Source organism: Lipotes vexillifer, unplaced genomic scaffold (assembly GCF_000442215.2).
Source record: "Lipotes vexillifer unplaced genomic scaffold, Lipotes_vexillifer_v1.1 scaffold528, whole genome shotgun sequence".
NCBI lineage: Eukaryota > Metazoa > Chordata > Mammalia > Artiodactyla > Lipotidae > Lipotes > Lipotes vexillifer.
Window position 1 is genome coordinate 1,583,197 of NW_006794582.1, and position 21,936 is coordinate 1,605,132.

Below are 21,936 nucleotides of genomic sequence, written 5' to 3' on the forward strand. Positions count from 1 at the left end.
TGTTTGTTTTTCATTACAAAGTTTCTCAGAGAGCAAAGGTAAGGGGCCAGGACACATGCTTTGGTAAACAGATTTTGTCTTTTTTTCAGTTATTGAAAGTTTGGCAAAAGGAGGAAGTGTGATTTGAGCAAAGTAAAAGAACCTGGAGGTTTTATGTGTTGGCTCAGTGGGTGACTGGAATCTGTTTTGTGAGCCTAAATGTCACTGGTTCAAATCCTAGTTTGAAGAATGTATACTTTGGGGCTTGTCTTTTTGTTTGCTTTTTTAAATGCAGTTGTTGTTGGGTTTTTTAAATATTTTATTTATTTATTTGGTTGTGCTGGGTCTTTTAGTTGTGGCAGGTGGGCTCCTTAGTTGTGGAATGCAAAAACTCTTAGTTGCAGCATGCATGTGGGATCTAGTTCCCCTACCAGGGATCCAACTCAGGCCCCCTACATTAGGATTGCAGAGTCTTAACCACTGCACCACCAGGTAAGCCCCTCAAATGCAGTTTATTTAAAACACATGTAAGGGTAAAAAAAAAAAAAAGAAAACTTCCCAGCATTCTCAGTATTGGGTTCAAGAATGAGACTTGTGGGGACTTCCCTGGTGGTCCAGTGGTTAAGAATCCACCTTCCAATGAAGGGGATGTGGGTTTGATCCCTGGTAGGGGAACTAAAATCCCACATGCTGCGGGGCAACTAAGCCCACAGGCCTCAAATACTGAGCCCTCTGAAGCCCACACACTGCAACAAAGAGGCCACGTGCCACAACGAAAGACCCCGCATGTCACAACTGAGACCTGACACAGCCAAATAAATAAATTACAAAAGAAAGAGAATGAGACTTGTGTGTTCGTAAACAGGGGCACTGTGAGTGGTCAGAGCTGGTGCACCAGATTGGAAGGTCAGAGTCTGTTTGTAAACTGATAACAAGAGTAATGAGAGATGAACGTATCACCAGTTTACACACAGCCTCTGCTGAAGCCCGGGCTAACATGTACATTTTCTGACTCCCATTCTGAACCCCACAGGACTTCTTTTTACAGAGGTTTATTTGATTCTTGAATCTCAAGTTGAGCATTCAACTTTTCTCAAGTTGAGCATTCAACTATGTACTTTTAAAAAGTCATAGAGGGACTTCCCTGGTGGCACAGTCGTTAAGAATCTGCCTGCCAATGCAGGGGACACGGGTTCGAGCCCTGGTCCAGGAAGATCCCACATGCCGTGGAGCAACTAAGCCCATGAGCCACAACTACTGAGCCTGTGCTCTAGAGCCCGTGCGCCACAACTACTGAAGCCCACGCGCCTAGAGCCCGTGCTCCGCAACAAGAGAAGCCACTGCAATGAGAAGCCCGTGCACTGCAACCAAGAGTAGTCCCCACTCTCCGCAACTAGAGAAAGCCCACGCAGCAACGAAGACCCAATGCAGCCAAAAATAAATAAATAATAAAATTTTAAAAAAAAAAGTCATAGAATTCTGAGATGAATTGTCTTGGCATGTGGGTGGGAAAGGGAGGGAGTTCATGCCCCCAACAAAATCTCAATGGGAAATGTTAATAGATTACTCTCCTGACAGTTATTGGAATTTAACAATTAAGCTTCAAGAAATTGTTTTAGTATCCTTACCTTTCATCATTCCATTTTACCCCTTTTCTCTAACACTCAAAATACATTCTACTACTGACATGTCCATTACCTTCTAAAAAAAGGACAATATCTAAATAAAATTCCCCAATTGTATTACAATGTGGAATATCTTTCAAAAGTTTTTTAAAGCATTTATTTTTCTTTTTAAAGTAATTTAACCTTAATATTGATATTTTCCCAGGAAACCAAATGGATACATTTGCAAATAGCTCAGTGTGAAGAAAATATATTTCAGCTCTTGGGTAGGACTGGCCTCTAGCTCCAAACTTTTTCTTTAAAAAAATTTTTTAGCACAAAATAACCCACAGACACAGGAGACAACACAAAGAAAATGTTTGCCTTAATCACTTATTCTAAGGCAAACACCCTTGTAACTACCACCAGGTCAGAAACAACTTCCCTACCTACCCTTGGAAGCCCCTTCTGTAGTCACTTACCAGTCACAACTGTTTCACCAACAACAACCATTATCCTAACCTTTACAGTAAACATTTCACTTCCTTTCTCTTACATGGTTTTACCACCCAAATGTTCTCTCATAGACAGAATAGTTTCCTCCCTACACACATATATACACTTTTTAAAAACTTGAGATATCTTTTGTCTTTTTTTTTAACTTTACAATTTTTCTCCTGAAGAACAGAAGCCTTTTGACCTGTAGAGTGTTCTGCAGTCAGGACTTTGCAGATTGCGTGATCACGGTGCAGTTCAACATGTCCCTCTGTTCTCTGTTTCCTACGAATTGGTAGCTGGATCTCAAGTCTAGACCCGATTTAGGTTCGATCCCTGTAGCAGCATTTTAGGTGGTGGTGTGGTCCTCCCTCAGGAGGCACATAATGTCTAGTTCTCTCTCTTTTTATGATCTTAGGAGGTGTTGATGCATAATGCCTATATCTATTAATTCACAGGGGTTTGCAAAAGTGCGATATTCTATCATTTCTTTTTTACTTAATAGTGGAATATTTTGATGTAGATTCACTTCCCCTTATCTCCTATTTGGTTACCCAAATAACCAAACTTAACATTTTTAAGTTCCCTTAGAGGAGAGATCCTGCAATCATCATCTATGTAACTCTCTTGGGGTCCTACACCTTTGGACTGTGGCTATATGTTTGTTGAATTTGCAGATGAAACAATCCCTATAAATGAGACTAAAAGGCATAGTGAAGTTTTATGTAAAGCTGATGTACATTAATAAAGATTTAGTAGAAAATTCCAGCCACTGGAAACTTAAAATTCTTGCTTCTCTGGTTGATTATGTACTCAAGGTCCAGTCTGTTTCCTGCTGGTCATAAAGCTTTGTGACTTTCATGAAGAGATTGTTAATGAAGGTGAACTGATGAAAGTGAAGTGAAAAAGATTCTTGTGAATCTACTTTGGATCAATATACAGAGTTCTGGCCCCACTCTAAAAAGTCAAAAATTAAATAATTTACATCTGTATTTATATTTCATCTATATTTGAGCACAATTTTGGACTTCCAAACAAAAGTGATTATTCTTTCAAAAAGTCTCATTTGATATGTCTGCAGTGATCTAGAGATTATACAAACTAAAGCATTTAAAAAATTGTTTTTGCAAATGTAATTATTTTGAGAGAGTTCAAAAATCTTGGGATTTTGGGGTTGTTTTTATATTCACTACATATGAAGTAATATGAAGAAAGGATAATTCGTTTTTTATATGATAATTGATAATAGCTATTACTTTTAAAATATTTTCATTCTAAGTCAACCTTAAATTAGTTAGTTTGTGTTAACAGTTGATGACATTTAAGGTGCCAACCTGGAAGCACTCAGTTCACCTGGAAACAATTAGGTGGAGCTGCTGAGCAAGAACTTTGGGGTCAGATGGTCTGAGTTCTCAGCCCACCAGCACCACTTAGTAGTTTAATGACCTTAGTTACTGTACTTGTTTATGTCTTGTTTTCCTCATTTGTGAATCTGAGTAGTAAAATCTATCTCCCAGGTGTCAACCAAAAAATAATGCAGGAGGCTGCAGGTAAGAAAAGTTTATTTGGGGCCTTAAGAATTGCAGCTGGGGAGACACAGATTTGGGTAACCCTAAAGGAGTGTTCCTGGGAAGAAAAAGAATCAGGGGCTTTACAAAGACAAAAAGCCACGAGGTTGTTAAAAGTTGCCTTGCGAGAATTGTGATTGACCCCTACTCGAGTCATACAATATTTGTCCTTAAGGAATCATGAGGTTTTCTTTTGTTTTTTTTTGTTTTTTGCGGTAGGCGGGCCCCTCACTGTTGTGGCCTCTCCCGTTGCGGAGCACAGGCTCCGGACGCGCAGGCTCAGCAGCCGTTGGCTCACGGGCCCAGCCGCTCTGCGACATGCGGGATCCTCCCAGACCAGGGCACGAACCGTGTCCCCTGCATCAGCAGGCAGACTCTCAACCACTGCGCCACCAGGGCAAGACCCCAACTTCATTTTGATTTTCCTTTCACACAGGGCTGTTGAGAAATTTAAGTTACGTGAAATATTGGGAAAAGTGCTTTGTAATATTTACTGGTAGTAGATGTTATATTTAAGGAACTTAAATAACACAGTTAATCAAATAAACTGAATTGGCCATTATGACAATTGAAAATTTCAGGCCTCCCAATTTGACATTAGAGAGGTTTCAGTTCCAGGGACTTCTCTGGTGGTCTGGTGGGTAAGACTCCACACTCCCATGCAGGGGGCCCGAGTTTGATCCCTGGTTGGGGAATTAGATCCTACATGCATGCTGCAACTAAGAGTTTGCATGCTACAACACGTATGATCATCATCCCACATGCCACAGCTAAGACCCGGCACAGACAAAATAAATAAATATTTTTAAAAATAATAATAAAGAAAGGTTTCAGCTCCAGATACATCTGAGAGATTCAGATTTTGGAGATGCATTAAATTAGAAATAAAATGGTAAAAATCAGCATACACCTCTGCTTTCTGTGACTCTACATTTTTCATACTCCATCTCCTTGATGTCTACCCAAAAGAAGTACCAGGACTGATATGCTATTCATTATATGAGATTAGAGACAAGAATAGAACCATTTAGTCTTAATGACTGATTAAAAGACACAGTAGTTAGCCTAATTCTCCAACGTTGGGGCCAGATTTTTTTTTTTTTTTTTTTTTTTTTTTTTTTTTTTTTTTTTTTTGGAGGGTAAGGAAATGTGTTCCACAGTAGATTTGCAGAAGCTGATGCAAATATGTAATCACACATGGAAGTGAACATGTTGATAGCAGTAAAAAGTGACTCTCAGTTTTCTAAAGTGATTAGAACTCAAGATAAACATTTGAACATCACTAACATGGAGCTGTTGGGTTGAAGCTATAGAAAGAGATGAATTCTCCTTGACAGGGGCTTAAAGGGAGAAAGGGATCCAGAACAACACTTTAAGAAATAGCTTCAGGCTTCCCTGGTGTCTCCTGCATCGGCAGGCGGACTCTCAAGCACTGCGCCACCAGGGAAGCCCCCAGATTTTTATATATTACAAATCTGCAGAGAGAAACCCTTCCAGAAAGGAATAATTTGTTTCAAGAACTGTCTTGCGTGAACATCAGAAAAGTTTTTTCTTCCTTTTGATTCAGAGGACGTACTGTTGTACTTTATAGAAATGGAAATAAAGGCATTAGTTTGAATAATTCTCTATATTACTTTGGTTGTAAAGTTTGGATCCTATAACACATTCAAATTGGTTTATATTTAGTTTTACTATTGAACACTATGACAGAGACGATGCTGTGTTCATCAAATCTTTTTTCTTGTTCATTTTCCCTCAGCACACAGGAAGTTATACCTCCTAGCCTTCTTAGAGTCAAGTCAGGTTTGGCCGGGTGACTAGTTCAGGCCAATGAAATGTCAGCAGAAAGGTCCACATCCGGAGGAGGCAAAGAAAAGCCCTTGCAGGATTCTCCAGTCTAGCTCTTCTGGCATCCCTGATGTGAAACCTCGTGTTGGGTAGCCAGGGATGGAAGCAGCTGGGAATGCTGTGTCACCACGTGAAGGTGAGCTGCCCTGTAGAGTCACCTGACCTACTAGTGACCTACAGGTGACTGGTGCAGCACCTAGCCCATCCTGATTCAAACACAGTACTGGATGTTTTAGTCATTGTAAGTGAAGTGAAAGAATAGAAATGGGGACTGACCCACTACACCTCTAAGATAAAATTACAGTGGACAAATTTATAGCTTCAGTTTTTTAAAGTTGTTGCCCTTAATGAGGCAATTTTACTATACAAGTATCTGGCAACCATTTGCAACCTACTGGAATGAGATATTTTCTTATATTCCTTCCATTTCAAACCTAATCATAATCATTAGCCCCAAATTAGTTTTTAGACTCTTAAGTAATGAAAATGAAGTTGACTCAAAATTTAAGAAATCGTGCTATTATTAGCTTAATTGGTTTTCAACAATTTTAAAAGAAAATAGTTTGCATAACCAGTATAACTTTTTATTTAACTAGTATAACTTTTAAAAGTACAAAAACCAGTAGAAATCATGACAGAAAGGACTGATGCTATTTCTTTCCTTTTACGCTTTATAGGTCATGGACTATACATAGCTAATTTTTTGAGTGTTGTAATATTTCACTAGTAACACAACCAATTTTCCAATAATTTGCTTCAGGTTGATTAAAAATGTGTAATTCAGCTTTGTTTGCTATACTATGTAGTTTCCTTAAACTGAAGGTTTGAGAAAAACGTGGCGTTTTCCTCCCTCCTCTAGGTCAGAATGCATATCCAGGAGAGGGATTTCCAAGCAAAAGGTGTTTAAGGAACTCCATTATTCTCACTACCTCCTCCCCGCAAACGTATGTAAAGATCCGGGCTCCACAATTTTCTAAAACCATTGGCTGTCCCGGGGCTGGGCGAGCTTGTTTCACAATTCAGATAACTACTAACTTTTCCGTTTCAGACTTTTAATAATTGAAAGAGGGTATCCGAAGCTCAGAAATCGATCTACCGTGGCTGTGCAGCGGTGAGAGCGTACTGCGTGGGACGGGGCGGGGGGGGGGGGTTGGCCGGAGCCCGGCCTTCCCGGCGTGCCCCGCGCGCCGAAGGGGGACTCTTAACTTGAAGCGCCGGGTGACTCAGCCGTGTGGCCGCGCGGGCCGGGGCGGGGGCTGGGGGGCGCGCGCCGCTGCGGCCCGGACTGTCCGAGGGGCGGCTGCTTGCGGCGCCGTGTGCGCGCGCCTCCCGGGCGGATTCGGCCCCCGAGCGCGAGAGCGCGGCAGGGAGCTTCAGGTAAGTGGCGGCACGAGACCGTTCGCCTCGAAGACCCGGCGGGCCGAGTGCGGCAGCGGGCCTGGCCCCGGAAGGTGCCTTTGTGTCGTGGGTAGGGGGCCGACTCCTCAGGACGCGGCTCGGGCGGCAGCTCGCCGGGTCGGACCCCGTTTGAAAGCTCGCGGGGCTACAGTCATCTCGAGGCACAACGTTGGCAAATGGGTTTCAGGCGCCAGTTTCCGTGCTGAGGGTAAAGCTTGGTAATCCGGGGAAGAAGGGGGGTCACCTTGTGTGGAAATCGTCAACACAGTCGTGGGGACAACTAAAGTATAATTTGACTTTCCTGCAGGCCTTTGGTGTTTTTAATCCCAACAGAAGAGGAATGATGAGAGCCCCGGAGTGTTTATTGATAAAACATTTGCAGACGTGTTTTTTGTGGCAGTTAACTGAATTCATTAAAAATTAGGTAGTTGGTCGGACTTCTCGCTCTTTGCACCCCTGCTTCAGTCTTCCTTCTCTGCCATCCACAAATTACTAGCTTTTATCAGTGCCTCTGAGTGCAGAAGAGCTGGGGGAGCCTCAACTGGTAATTTTCTTTTAAATAAAACCTTACTTTTTATACCGTTCAGTGTTTTCGGGTTTAAAAGCCTAGTTCTGCACTATCAAAAAAAAAAAAAAACCTCTTCTATTTTGGAGTTTGTGATTCTTTCTGAAAATTCCTGGATTGATCCGATTTATTTTTGAAGGAGAAACCAGTGAACAAACTAACAGGATAAACAGACTGAGGAACTGTTTAACCAGTTTATGAAAATGAATTTTCCAGGCCCTTTAATTGTGCCCCTGTTAGCTGTTAAACAACTAGCTGCAGCTGTTACCTGAGAAATTAAGGTTCTTTTTTTAATGGTCCTCCAAACAGTGTTGTAGTTACAGCAGTTGAATTTGAAGAATCCGGTTGAAGAACTCCACCCTTAACTCCTCTTCCCCACCCCCACCCCCCACGACCCAAATTCTGGGACCCTAGTTCTCAAACATAAGTTTGCTCCTTAAAAGTACCAATGCCCCTCCCAGAAATTTTTTAAAATAATTTTTAAAATTGTTTATACAATTTTTAAAGGTTACTTTCCATTTACTGTTATTACCAAATATTGGCTCTACTCCCCGTGTTGTACAGTACATCCTTGAGCCTTACACCCAATAGTTTGTACCTCCCACTCCCCCAGCCCTATATTATTCCACCCCTACCTGGTAACCACTTGTTTTTTTCTCTGTATCTGTGAGTCTGCTTCTTTTTTGTTATATTCACAGGTGTGTTGTATTTTTTTAGATAACACATGTAAGTGATATCATACAGTATTTGTCTTTCTCTCACTTTTCACTTAGCATAATGCCCTCCAGGTCCATCCATGTTGCTGCAAATGGCAAAATTTCATTCTTTTTTTATGGTTGAGTAGTAGTCCATTTGTGTGTGTGTGTGTGTGTGTGTGTGTGTGTGTGTGTGTGTATTTTACATCTTCTTTATCCATTCATCTGTTGATGGACACTTAGGTTGCTTCCATATCTTGGTAATTGTAAATAATGCTGCTGTGAACATTAGGGTCCATATATCTTTTCCAATTAGTGATTTTGTTTTTTTCAGATATATAGCCAGGAGTGGAATTGCTGGGTCATATGGTAGTTCTCTTTTAGTTGTTTTGAGAAACCTCCATACTGTTTTCCACAGTGGCTGCACCAATTTACATTCCCACCAACAGTGTACAAGGGTTCCTTTTTCTCCACATCCTTGCCAACATGTTTTATTTGTGTTCTTTTTGATGATAGCTGTTCTGACAGGTGTGAGGTGATAGCTCATGTGGTTTTGATTTGTACCTCTCCCAGAAATTTGATTCTGGAGATCAGTGATGGGTTTCCGAGTCTGCATTTTAAGCAGGCACCCCCTCCCTTGGTCTGTTATTGGTGATTCAGGGACCACACTTTGAGAAACACCAAAATAGGGCTGCCCTGAGAATTTTTAGAACTGCCCAACTTCCTTATCCCTTTATTGATTTACTCTCCCCTGCCCCCTAACCAATCATAAGCCAAGAAGATCTGACTCTTTGGAAGGAAACTTTAGAAAAGATAGTGCTTTCTTGGACTCTGACACTAGGGTAGGAAATACTTTCATACATATTATAATATTGCCTTAGAGATGGTCTGTGCCTGTTAATCTGTCCTTTTACCTTCTGGAAGCTGCTTCCAGTACCATCAGCTCATAAGTTATGCCATTAGGCCAAATCTTCCCCCCTCCCAACTAATTTAGTTTCCTTCCCCTTAGAACCAGGACAGCCAGTGCCTTGTATTTCCCATTGCCTTGAGCTCTCAGATTTCCTGGTATGTAGCAGTACCAGTAGCATTTATGAGGACTTTCAGGTCATCTGAACATTAATTCAGTCATCAGATACCCCAGTAATGCCTGTTTTGTGCAAAGCACTGTAGTAGGCCATTTTAGCAACAACATTGCAAAGATGTCATAGAGTTGCCTTGCTCCCTTGAGGTAGATAAGAGGGCTGGATAACCTCTTCTCCCAAAACTTTTTGTTTCTTAGTTCTTCTTCAAATAGGTGTGTAGGTATGAGATTAGAGTTAGACTGTGTGTTTCTGACTTTTTTTCTGTCTTTGTTTCTTCTTGTCATCTCATTTTTCTTACTTATCTTTTTCTGTTGATTCACAAAATACCATGTCTTTCCTTCTGTAGCCCTGGGCTTTCCGATTAATGTGTCTTACTCTGCCCCTGAATCTGAACATGCCTACTCCTCCTTGGCTAACTGGAGTAAAGTTTAGGGAAATTGTTGGCACACTGAATGATTTCTAGTTGGAAGACCCAGAGTCCTGGAAATATGAGGCTTAGAGCTATAAGTTAACCTATTACAAATTTATCTATTGCAATCCTCTTGCCTTTTAAGATGAGGAATCTGAGAGTTGAGACGGCAGAGTGAGGACTCCTGGCTCCTAGCCCAGTGTTCTTTCCACTAAATCATCTCAAGAAAAATGCTTCAAAAATGGAAAAGGCGGGCTTCCCTGGTGGCGCAGTGGTTGAGAGTCCGCCTGCCGATGCAGGGGACACGGTTTGTGCCCCGGTCCGGGAAGATCCCACATGCCGCGGAGCCTGCGCGTCTGGAGCCTGTGCTCCGCAACGGGAGAGGCCATAACAGTGAGAGGCCCGCGTACCGCAAAAAAAAACAAAAAACAAAAAAACCGAAAAGCCTTAGAGAAGTTCAGTTATAAGTAGATAAAAAAAACTGAGAGACTTTCACATGAGTACAGAAGCAGTATTTTGAAAAATGGAGATTGAAGGAGAGTATTTTCTAACCACATAAATCAGGAAGATTGGGAACACTAAAATAAGGAACTCTGAAGCTTGGAATAAGTAGTAATAGAACAAATAATAGCAAATAGTTATCTTGTAATCCCAAGAAATGTTATGAACTCGGTATTTTTTTTTTAATTTGGTAAAGGTTAAAGTAAGTACATTCGTGAATTTTTATTAAATGTTAGATGTTTGAGCAATGTCCAGAATCTTTTGAAATTGTCGCATAACTGTACTGTTGTCCTTACCCAAGTTATTAGGTATCTCTGTGGGAGACAGAATATAAGACTGCTCTAACTGCTAATCTGATTTAATATACTTCTTATGAGAAATGAGATTATTGGATTATTGGAATAGTATATGCATTTCTGGAATCATAGGAAGGAAAGAAGTATAGATGAAAGAAGAGAACCCTTTGCTATTTTTGCTTAGAGTCCCCAAAGTAGACATTGTTTTTTGTTTTTTTAAATACATTTATTTTTGGTGGCATTTGGGTCTTTGTTGTTGCGCCCGGGCTTTCTCTAGTTGCGGCGAGCAGGGGCTCCTCTTCGTTGCAGTGCATGGGCTTCTCTTTGTTGCGGAGCACAGGCTCTAGGCTTCAGTAGTTGTGGCACGCAGCTCTAGACTGCAGGCTCAGTAGTTGTGGCGCATGGGCTTAGTTGCTCTGCGGCATGTGGGATCTTCCCAGACCAGGGCTCAAACCTGTGTCCCCTGCATTGGCAGGTGGATTCTTTTTTTTTTAATTTTAAATTTTTATTTTATTTATGTTTTTGGCTGTGTTGGGTCTTTGTTGCTATGCGCGGGCTTTCTCTAGTTGCGGTGAGTGGGGACTATTCTTTGTTGAGGGGTGCGGGCTTCTCATTGCAGTGGCTTCTCTTGTGGAGCACGGGCTCTAGGCGCGCGGGCTCAGTAGTTGTGGCTCATGGGCTCTAGAGCACAGGCTCAGTAGTTGTGGCGCACGGGCTTAGTTGCTCCATGGCATGTGGGAGCTTCCCGGGCCAGGGTTCGAACCCGTGTCCCCTGCATTGGCAGGCGGATTCTTAACCACTGCGCCACCAGGGAAGTCCATCCCAAAGTAGACATTGTTGGATTGTTCTTGTATATTCATGAAAGTAGAATTAGAAATAGTAAGGACTTAGTAGACATTGTTATGTTCCAGACACTGTGCTAAATGTTTTTTCATCCATTGCCTCATTTAATTATCTCCATTTTATAGCCAAGGAATCTAAGACACAAAGAGCTTAAGTTTGCCCAAAGTCATACACCGTGTAAGTGGCAGAGCCAGCATTCAAATTTAAACTGACTCCAAAGCCATTACAATTTATGCTCAATTGTGCCCTCATTATACTTCATTGGGCAGTGGTTAAGAATGTGGGCTTTGGAGCCAGTTTTAACTGGGTTTAAGTCTTAGTGCCTTCATTTACTAGCTTGGATATTCATCAGTTTCTATGTCTCCGAAAAAGAGGTTGTAATAGTACCTACCTCAGAGGGTTATTAGGGTTGGGTTAATTCATGTAAAATGCTTTGATTTGCACCTGACTATTGTGAGTTCCCAGGAGTTGCTGGCTGTTAACTGTTTTTTTTTAATATTTTAATTTAAGAAGATATTTTCTTTAGATTCAGATTGTCCTTTCCAGCATTGAAATATTAAGGCTTTTATGATAAGTATAGATATAAATTAAACTTTATCTCTGTTCTTTCTATAACATGGAGGCAGGGTTTACTAACATTTTGGAAAGCACTGGGGTGTAGTAGAAAGATCTGTGACATGATTTGGTCAAGAAGATTATTAAAGAAAGTTCACCTTCCTTAGAATAAAACAGCTAATGATCTACACTTCTATATGAAGATCACAGTCCATACCTTAAAACCATGTAAGACGCCTTCAGTGTGTTTGCCCTAAATCTCTTTTTTGGTGGGAGAGGGTAAAATTTAATTTTTGCAGTTGTATCTGTGTATTAGTTTGCTAGGACTGCCCTAACAAAGTACCACAAACTGTGTGGCTTAAACAACAGAAATTTATTTTCCCACAATCCTGGAGGCTGGAAGCCCAAGTTCAAGGTGTTGGCGGGGTTGATTTCTTCTGAGGCCTCTCTCCTTGGCTTGGAGGTGGCTGCCTTCTCCTCCCTGTGTCTTCACATGGTCAGTCTTCCCTCTGTGCCTGTATGTGTCCTCATTTCCTCTACTTAAAAGGACACCATTTGTATTGGATTAGGGCCCACCCTAATGACTTCACTTAATCTTAATCACCTCTTTAAGGCCCTGTTTCCAGTCACATTCTGAAGATTTAGGGTAATGGACTTCAACATACGAATTTTGAGGGAAACACAATTTAATTTAGCTCATAACAATCTGTTTAGGGAATTAAATGTCAGGTAATCTGAATGTTCCATTGCCCTAATTGTTGACCACCCTCTGACTTGAGATTCGAGCATCATCCTTTATCCTGTGCCTACCCACCTGTCCTACCTTCTGCCTGTTCCTTAGAACCATGCTTGCTGTTGAGTACCCTAAGAAGCACACCATGCCTCCACATTAAGCCCTTGTGTTGGATTTAAAGCTACCAGGATTATTCTGTCATCCTATTGAATAATCTGCTTGAGAAACTATTTCATGTTTTTAACCTGAATTCCTAATTTGTCTTATATTCCTAATATTTCTCCTTTAATCTAGATGGAAAAATGTCCAAATCTCTTTAGTAATATATCATTTTCTTCTAAAACTTTAAAAAATTTCTTTTAAACTGTTCTAAGCTTTAAAAATACTCCAAAAAAAAAAATACTCCAACATTTTCTTGAAGAGTTCCCTGTTTTTACAGATACATTTTCCTTTCTCATTTTAAAAGTAATAACACATTCATTTTAGAGACTTTGGCATACTCAATAAAACAATTTTTTAAAATCACATATGATAAGCCTACAATTAAGGGAGAATAGTTGTTTATATTTTTAACCTTTTTTTCTGTGACTATATTTATTGTTTCAACCTGCCCTTTTTAAGTCTAGTTTATCAGTACTGTTTCATGCTATTTTAGTTATTATTCTAAAACTTTTTTAGCCTTTCAGCATATGAATTATATTGATTTTAGAATGTTAAGGCAACCTTTGCCATATGTATTATCCTTTTTGATGTATCTGGGTTTGATTTTTTAATAATTTGTATAGGATTTTGTGCTTATGAGAAAAAGTCATCTGTAATGCTTTTTGGTGATCTTCTTGTCAGGTTTTAGGTAAGTATTATGCTGGCCTCAGAAAGTGAATTGGGATATAGGTCCTCTTTTTCTGTTCTCTGGAAGCGTTTGTATAAGACTGATGTAATTTCTTCCTTAAAGGCGTGGAAGAATTTGCTAGTCAGGCCACTTGGTCCTGAAGTTTTCTTTGAAGGACGGTTTTAATTATGGAGTATGGTTCTGTGTAGTATTTATATATCATCAAAATAATCTGTCATCTATTTGTATATAAATATACACACATATATATTAAGCTGCTTATTGAAGGGAGTTGGTGTATACATTGTGGAGACTGGACTAGGCCATGAGGAACGCAGGCTGGGACTCTTGGGCAGGAGTTGAAGCTGCATTCCAGTCAAATTTCTTCTTCCTCAGAGAAACCTCAGTTCTGCCCTTAAAGCCTTTCAATTGTTGGATCAGGCCCACCCACATTATCTAGGATAATCTTCCTTACTTAAACTAAAATGATTAAAGACTTTAATCACATCTACCAAATACCTTCACAGTAACACGTAGATTAATGTTTGATTGAATAACTAGGACTGTAGCCTCAAGGGTTGCCGTATAAAACTGACCATCACAGCTTCTCTGCAGTCTGGGCTATCTTACTAGTTGTCTAATGCCTTCAAACAGATGGGGGTTTTTTTTGGTTTTTGTTTTCTGTTTTACCCATCCCATTCTGATAATTGCATTTTTCCAGGGCATAGGACTTGCCAATGCGTGGAAGTCACGGTGGGTGTGGGGAGGAAGGCAGACTTCAACTTGGCCCAAGGAAAAAAAAAATTTTTTTCCCTTGAGGATTGCTGGCCACCAATAGGGTGAGCTAAGCAAGAGAGTCCTTATTTTGGGATATTTTTAGGTAGGATGGACTGAACTAATAGAAGTGTTTTTGTAGTCCTAGATGGAAGGTGATTTGGGACCCAGATTTTTTTTGAGATTTATGATTGGTAAAATTGTGGGGGGAAATTGGGAGCCCATCATCAGGTTGCTAGCCTTTTAGGACATTAAAAAAAAAATCTGACTGTCATTTTCTGTCACCATTATGTTGTAAAAGAAAAGACATTTAATATCAGAAAAGAAGTAAAGATTTAATATAGGTACCAAGAAAGCATTACACTAATATATACCATAATTTTCAATTCACATTTTAATATTTTTGAAATCAGGCTGTATCTTAAAATCATGTATGTATTTAATATAATAGTGCTTTCCTGAAATGCTGTTATTATATTGATGTCTTAGGCAATGTCACGTGTCTTAGAACTGGGATAATAATTGTGTTTGTGTGTGTGCCCGCCCCCATGTGTTACATCATCTCCACTGTCCTCATTTTTGCTAAGAGTCGGTGAAAACTTTTGATGCTAATTGATACTGGTCCTTGAACCATCTTGACACAGTGATTCTGGATTGTCTCCAGAATTTTCAATGTTTGTTCTATTGCTACAGTACTGATCCATGGATCTGTCCCCTAAGACCTTCCGATCTTTTCTTACTGTACAAAAACTTAGCTCTTTCTTATAAAATGGCCTACTGTATTGAGTAATACATTTAAAAATTTTTAATTGCACTCCCTTGTACTGTTTAAAGACATTATTGCTAATAGTATTATCTCCTGGATATTTCCTGGAAGTTTGCCATTAAGTAATCTTTAACAGCTTGTGTCTCTCTTCCTGTAGAGGGTTTTAGATAATAGCAAGCAGAAGAGTGCCCTGGACATTAGGGACCTCATATGTTGACTGGCTTTTTCTTAGGAGTCATGAGCTTTGCCTGGTCTGTTATGTACCTTGGATTGTTCCTAGCTTAAAGATGTCATTAGAATGACCATAACTAGTTGAATCCATCAAAAGATAGAAGCACCTGTGTGGAAATTACAGAATTTGATCTACCCTGTTTTTAGGTAATAAAGTTGAAAGTTACAGCAGAATTAGGTAATGTCTTAATTTGAACTTGGGGAACTCAGATTGTAAAATCAACCCCTATCTGGAGTTAATTGATTTAGAGGTCATCTCAAAGCAACTATTTAAACAGAAAAGGTGCTGTCTGTTACTGGCACAGAAAGGTCATATGTCCTGGCTCCAGACCTTGGGCTTGAAATCATATCTCCAAACCTGTGAAACTTACGTGGAATTCATGAAGTAAATCAGACCTGTAAGGAGAGGTAACACAAGCTTAAGGGTAACATGCATTTGACTCTGGAGCCAGAAGCCTGGATTTTGAAGCCTGGCTCTACTATTTATTAGCTATGTGACTGTGGGAACTTAACCTCTTTCTTCCTCAGTTTCCTCATCTCTAAATAGGGGTAATAATAGTACCTACTTCATAAAAGTTTTTTTTTTGAGTATTAAGTTAAATAATATAAAGTACTTAGAATAATATGTAGCACATGATATATGTTAAATCAGTGAAGTTTAAGTCCATCTGGACTTAAGATGGAATGTTTGTGGTGATTCGGCATATTGAAGAATCTCAACTGATTGATTTGGTTCCAGTGTAAAATGTGTTCTTGAGTAACTGGGTTTAGATTTGATTATTAGTTTAAGGATATAAGAAAACTTTGCATTTTGAAAGGGTGTTGCAATATTTAAGAACTTCTTGAGATATACTATATTCAAAAGTTTACTTTTTTGGGATTTACTGAAGGTTTTTTGAGTACTTAAAGATTTGCTTGGGAGGCAATTAAAGTGCTAAAACAAGAAAAGAACATAATAAGATGATAAGTATAGTTTAAAATGTTTGGCAATATCCAACAGGATCGTGGTTTTAGGGGATTAAACTATATTTGTCTTATTTTATCTTTTAAACTGAGTAGTGAGTAAAAATGTTATTAAGTCTTTTTTTAATAGGTAATTTGATAAAGTTGTAAAGGAAACTGTTTAAAGGCCTTTAGGCAGTTATAAATTGAATGTAAGGTCTAAAGTCTTAATTTAAATCCAAGTAACTGTAATATAGTCTCTTCTGGCACAAAAGCTGTTCTTGGGCATAAGTTATATTGACAAAAAGGTATTAAGGGCGGTAAGTTAGGGATGTCAAGTAGAGAAGAGGAAAATATATCCAAGTGGTTATAATCTTGTCACTACTGTCCTTGTGCCTTTTTTTTTTTTTTTTTGGGTACGTGCCTAGCCGCTCTGCGTCATGCGGGATCCTCCCAGACCGGGGCACGAACCCGTGTTCCCTGCATCGTCAGGCGGACTCTCAACCACTGCGCCACCAGGGAAGCCCTGTCCTTGTGCTTTTATCTGCCAGCTTGCTAGCCTGGCCTCAGCAATTCATAGAGGAAAATGAAGGAGAAGGGATGTGGAATCAGAGGCATTACTGCCTTTCTGTGGAATTGGAATGCCCTCTTCTCTCCTTTATCTCTTCTCTTGTTACGGCTGTCTTCCAAGGTAGAAATGAGGAAGAGAAATGGTTCTGGCAACAGATATCTTCAAATGTTATGCCTTGCCCAACTTGTGTAGTTTTTTTGCCTTAAATTCTATTTCCTAGCCTATTAATGTAGTTTCACCAAGTTCTTGGGTATTTCCCTTTTCTCCCCATCCTTTGCGCATTTTTCTGTTGGGATAGTTTCATGCATTTTCATAAGCCCTTGAATATTGTGATAATAACTCTTTGTAAAAAAGTCTGTTGCAAATACAATTTTTCAAGTATTTTTTTTCCTTTATAGGATTCCTTGCCATACAAAAGTTTAAAAAATTTTTTGTAGTTAGATTTGTCTTTCTCTTTTTTAGCTTTTGCGTTTTTTGGTCTTGATTAAAAAGGTCTCCCTACTCTAAGTTTGTAATCTCCTAGAATATTCTTTAAAAAGAATATTGTTGTGATTCAGTCTCTCATTCATGAGATGAAAGGGTATACAAGATGAGTTGTTCCCAAACATAGCTAGTCCACAGGATCAGCTGAGGAGTTTGTTAAAAATTCACATTCTTGGGACTTCCCTGGCAGTCCAGGGGTTAAGACTCCCCGGTTCCACTGCAGGGGTATGGGTTCGATCCCTGGTCGGGGAACTAAGATCCCACATGAAAAAAAAAAATTCACATTCTCAGATCCACCCTAGACCTACTAAATCAGAATCTCTGGGGAATAGGGCCAAAGATTGTTTTTAACAAGTTCTGCTAGGTGATTCTGATTATCAGCTAGACTTGAGAACTACTGGACAAAATAATCACTAAGGTCTCTTCTGATCCTGAAATATCACTTTTCTGTATTATGTAACTCTTGTGTTTCACATTCTCAACAACTAGGATTGTAAGCTCTTTGAAAGTAGGCAGGACTGTGTCTTAGGTACTACCCTTCTTGCTGTCAACCCACTGAGATCCTTTCATGCCTAGACAATTCCAATAACCTCTTACTCTTCTAGTCCATCTGTGGTTGTATTTATCTTAAAGCAACATGTTGAACATGACATTTCTCTGTGTAAAAACTTTGGCTACAAGACAAAGTCCTAACTCTATTTTACTTTATAACTCAAGGCCTCCGTAAGCTAGCTCCAGCTTGGCTTTCAACCTTATCTTCTAGGGCTGTTGTATACAGCCATCTAAGTTGTGCGTTGTACAGCTCCTTAAATGATGTTGTGCGTGGGGTTCCCTGAAGTCGTATGGTATGGTGATTCTGATTTCTCCCACCCTTCACTCTAACCTGGTTGCTCTCCCCACAGCCTGCACTCCTTCATATAGTATAAAGCCTGTTCACGCTTACTCTTCTGCTTATTATACACCATTCACCCTGTCTAAAATGCTCTTTCCTTTTTTCTCTATCAAAGTTCTACCTATTAACATCTAAGAGTGGAGTATTAAACAGCCATTAAAAAGAATGAGGAAGACTTCTAATCACTCCTATGGAGTGAATTTGAGATATATTGTTAAGTACAAATAGCAAAGTACAGAACTGGATATGGTATTCCATCTTTTGTATAAGAAAAAGAAGAATTAAGAATTTATATGTATATATACACATTATGCTTATTTCTATAAATAGAAACATGAAAGATAATAAAACTAGTTATCTGTAGGGAATAGATAGGAAAATATTGGAGGGAAAGGGGAAGGGAGAGACACTTCTCTGAGCATTCCTTTTTTGTAACACTTTAACTTTTGAAGAATGTAAATGTTTTACATATTCAAAAATTAAATTTAAAAATAATGAAAAATAAGCTATAATTGAGTGTTAAAAAATGAACCTAAATTACAGGACATACAGAGAAAAAATAAAAATAAAATAACTTGAACGTAGCACACTGACCGTACATCCCTAGTGGGGTATACTTTAAGGACAAAAAGAATTGACCCCCAATAGACTTAAACTCAGTAGGTTTATTGTTAGTAATATTAATGTTATAATTTAAAAACTAGTTTATGAACCAAGATTTTCATTTTGAGAGAAAAGATATAGTACTAATATAAAGTAAGTTAAAAAAACCCATAATGTTGAATTTGAGTTGAAAATATCAATATAAACTCTTTTTTTTTTTTTTTAATCCCCAACTTTGCTTCTAGACCATTTCAGGAGACGATGACATATCAATAGCTATGAAGCCACCTAGTGCTCAGATCCTGATTTATAAATGCTTTTGTCCACTAAAAGGAACAAAGGCTCCAGGGAGGAATAGCTGATTCTAGGTCTGGGTCAGAGATGGTAAAAGGTGAGCTTAGACAAATCTTGTACAAAATAAAATAGAATAGAATAAAATAAAATAAAATTCCTCTCACGCAAAAAAATAAATAAAAAATAAAGCTGCTATGAACTTTCATTAAAAAAAGAAAAATCTTGTACAGGAAGTAGCCTCATCAGCCAGTAGAATTGGGGTTAAATGACACAGATGAAGGCTTGAAGGGAACCATGTTAGCCATAACTGGGACTATTTATTTATTTTATTTTATTTGGTTGTGCTGGGTCTATTTGGTTGTGGCAGGCAGGCTCCTTAGTTGTGGCATGTGGGCTCCTTAGTTTTGGCTCGCAGGCTCCTTAGTTGTGTCATGTGAGTTAGTTGCGGCATGCATGTGGGATCTAGTTCTCTGACCAGGGATCGAACCCAGGCCCCCTGCATTGGGAGCAAAGAGTCTTAACCACTGTGCCACCAGGGAAGTCCCACCTGGGACAATTTGAACCAAAAGTTGGACAATTTGAAAAAAAATGATGGTAATGGATTGTTATAATACATTAGATTAAAACAGATCTTTGAGTTCGTAATAATACTTAAAAGGAAGATAAAGGGAGAGTGAAGAAATAGTTCTACTTAACAGAAGAATGCTAGACAATAAATGAAGGAGGAATGATAAAATTAGAAAGTCATCATTTTGTAGTCCCAAATGTAATAATTGATTCAGGCAAGAATCATCAATAGATGCTAAAACCACTGGGTGAAAAGTTATTTGGAGATAGGGTATTAGATCTCTCTTTACAATGGATAGACCTATAGTCACCACTTTAACCACATGATCAAACTTATCCCCTGTAGTGGGATAGCCTGGCATTATGTGCCTCTGATGTGATGGCATTTGGAAGGACTCAACTGTCACCTATACATGTACATATTCTTGTTTAAGAAAATTAAATTTGTATCTAATCACGTGGAATCAATCAGATGGATGTTAGAACTGACCTAGACTTTAAATTTAAAAAAATTTTTATTTTTATTTTTTATTGAAGTATAGTCTGTCTACAATATTGTGTTAGTTTCAGGTGTACAGCAAAGTGATTCAATTATGTTTTTTCAGATTATTTTCCATTACAGTTATTATAAGATACTGAATATAGTTCTGTGTTATATAGTGAATCCTTGTTGCTTATCTATTTTATGTATAGTAGTTTGTATCTGTTAATCCCATACTCCTAATTTATCCTCCCCCCCCTTTCCCCTTTGATAGCCTTAAGTTTGTTTTCCATGTCTGTGAGTCTGTCTCTGTTTTGTATATACGTTCATTTGTATTATTTTTCAAATTCCACATATAAGTGGTATCATAATATTTGTCTTTAGCTTACTTAGTATGATATTCTCTAGGTCTAACCATGTTGCTGCAAATGGCAATATTTCATTCTTTTTTATGGCTGAATAATATTCCATTGTGTGTGTGTAGCTATCTACCAGTCATCTGTTGATGGTCCCTTGGGTAGTTTCCATGTCTTGGCTTTTGTAAATAGTGCTGCTGTAAACGTTTGGGTGCATGTATCTTTTTGAATTAGAGTTTTTGTCTTTTCTGAATATATGCCCAGGAGTGGATCATTTGGTAGCTCTATTTTTAGCATGGAACCTCCGTACTGCTTTCCATAGTGGCTGCACTAATTTACATTCCTACCAACAGTGTAGGAGGGTTCCCTTTTCGGACCTAGGCTTTTTTAAAAAGTCAATTTCATGTAAAACAAAACAATCCCCCCCAAATTGCGGGGGGTGGTGGTGGTGGTATAGAATATGCAAGATGAAAAGACTCAGAAAAACCAAATGTAAGGAATGAGCCTTGATTGAATTATGGATCCAAAAAAAAAGGTTCTGAAAGAAAATATGAGGCCAATTGAGTAAATTTGATTATGGGTTATATATTAGTATTATGGAATTATTCATTTTCTTAGATGTGAAAACAGTACTGTTGTCTTTTTTAAGAGAATGTTATCAGAATATGCTTGCTAAAGTAACTGGGTGAAGTGTTGTGATGTCTGTAACTTTAAAGTGATTCAGAAAAATGTGTGTGGTGGGAGAGCACAGGCTCACACACAAATGAGGCAGATAATCATTGGTAAGTCTGGCGGATATATAAGATTTTACTGATTGTAATGATTTTTTCCATTTTCCTACAGATTTGAAAAGTTTCAAAATAAAAAGTTGAGGAGAAAATCTTATCTTTACTTCAGAGCCCAGCTCAGATTTTGTCTCATATGAAGACTTCTTTTCCCAACCATACAATCTAGAGGTGATTTTCTCTTTTATGTTTATCTTAAAACCTGAATGCCACATGAGAGCTACCTGAGAAGTTGACTTTTTTTAAAATTATAAATTCCTAGACCCCACTGTAAAGATAGGCCCGAGAATCTGGAACCACTGGTGTGAATCACTTATTCTGTATTTATTACATAAATTTGCTTATCTTTTTCATATATCCCCACCTAACCAGTCAGAGCTTAGGGCTAACACTTGAAAATGTTGCTCAATCCTTTGTGTCCCCCAGTGCTGGCACAAAGTGCCATGTGCCTTCCACACAGTAGGTGTTTGGAAAATATATGCTGACTGTATATGTTGACTAATTTGTTGATAATCTGAAGAGACTACCCGAAACTTCTCTATAATTTTGAGAGATTTTAAAAAAAGAAACCTAGCTGATAAAAGTGCTTTAGTCAGTACAAAAGGTCCATTAGAAAACTGTACAGTTTTTAGTTCCCAAACTACAGGTTTGGTTTACAGAAATAACATGTTTGTTATCAGCAAATGTTTGGAATTAAGAGTTAACAGTGGTGGGCTTCCCTGGTGGCGCAGTGGTTGAGAGTCCACCTGCCGATGCAGGGGACACGGGTTCGTGCCCCGGTCCGGGACGAT

The 21,936-nt window shown here is 38.9% G+C and overlaps 1 protein-coding gene across 1 annotated transcript in view; it reads left to right on the top strand.

The window, feature by feature from the left end:
• The first annotated feature begins 6,790 nt into the window (after nt 1–6,790).
• The window catches only part of KCTD20 (potassium channel tetramerization domain containing 20), a 26,849-nt gene continuing 11,703 nt past the window's right edge, over nt 6,791–21,936 (top strand). The window contains exon 1 of the mRNA XM_007467269.1: nt 6,791–6,871. The gene's annotated coding sequence lies outside the window, so the exon portion shown is untranslated. The remainder of the gene's footprint in view (nt 6,872–21,936) is intronic.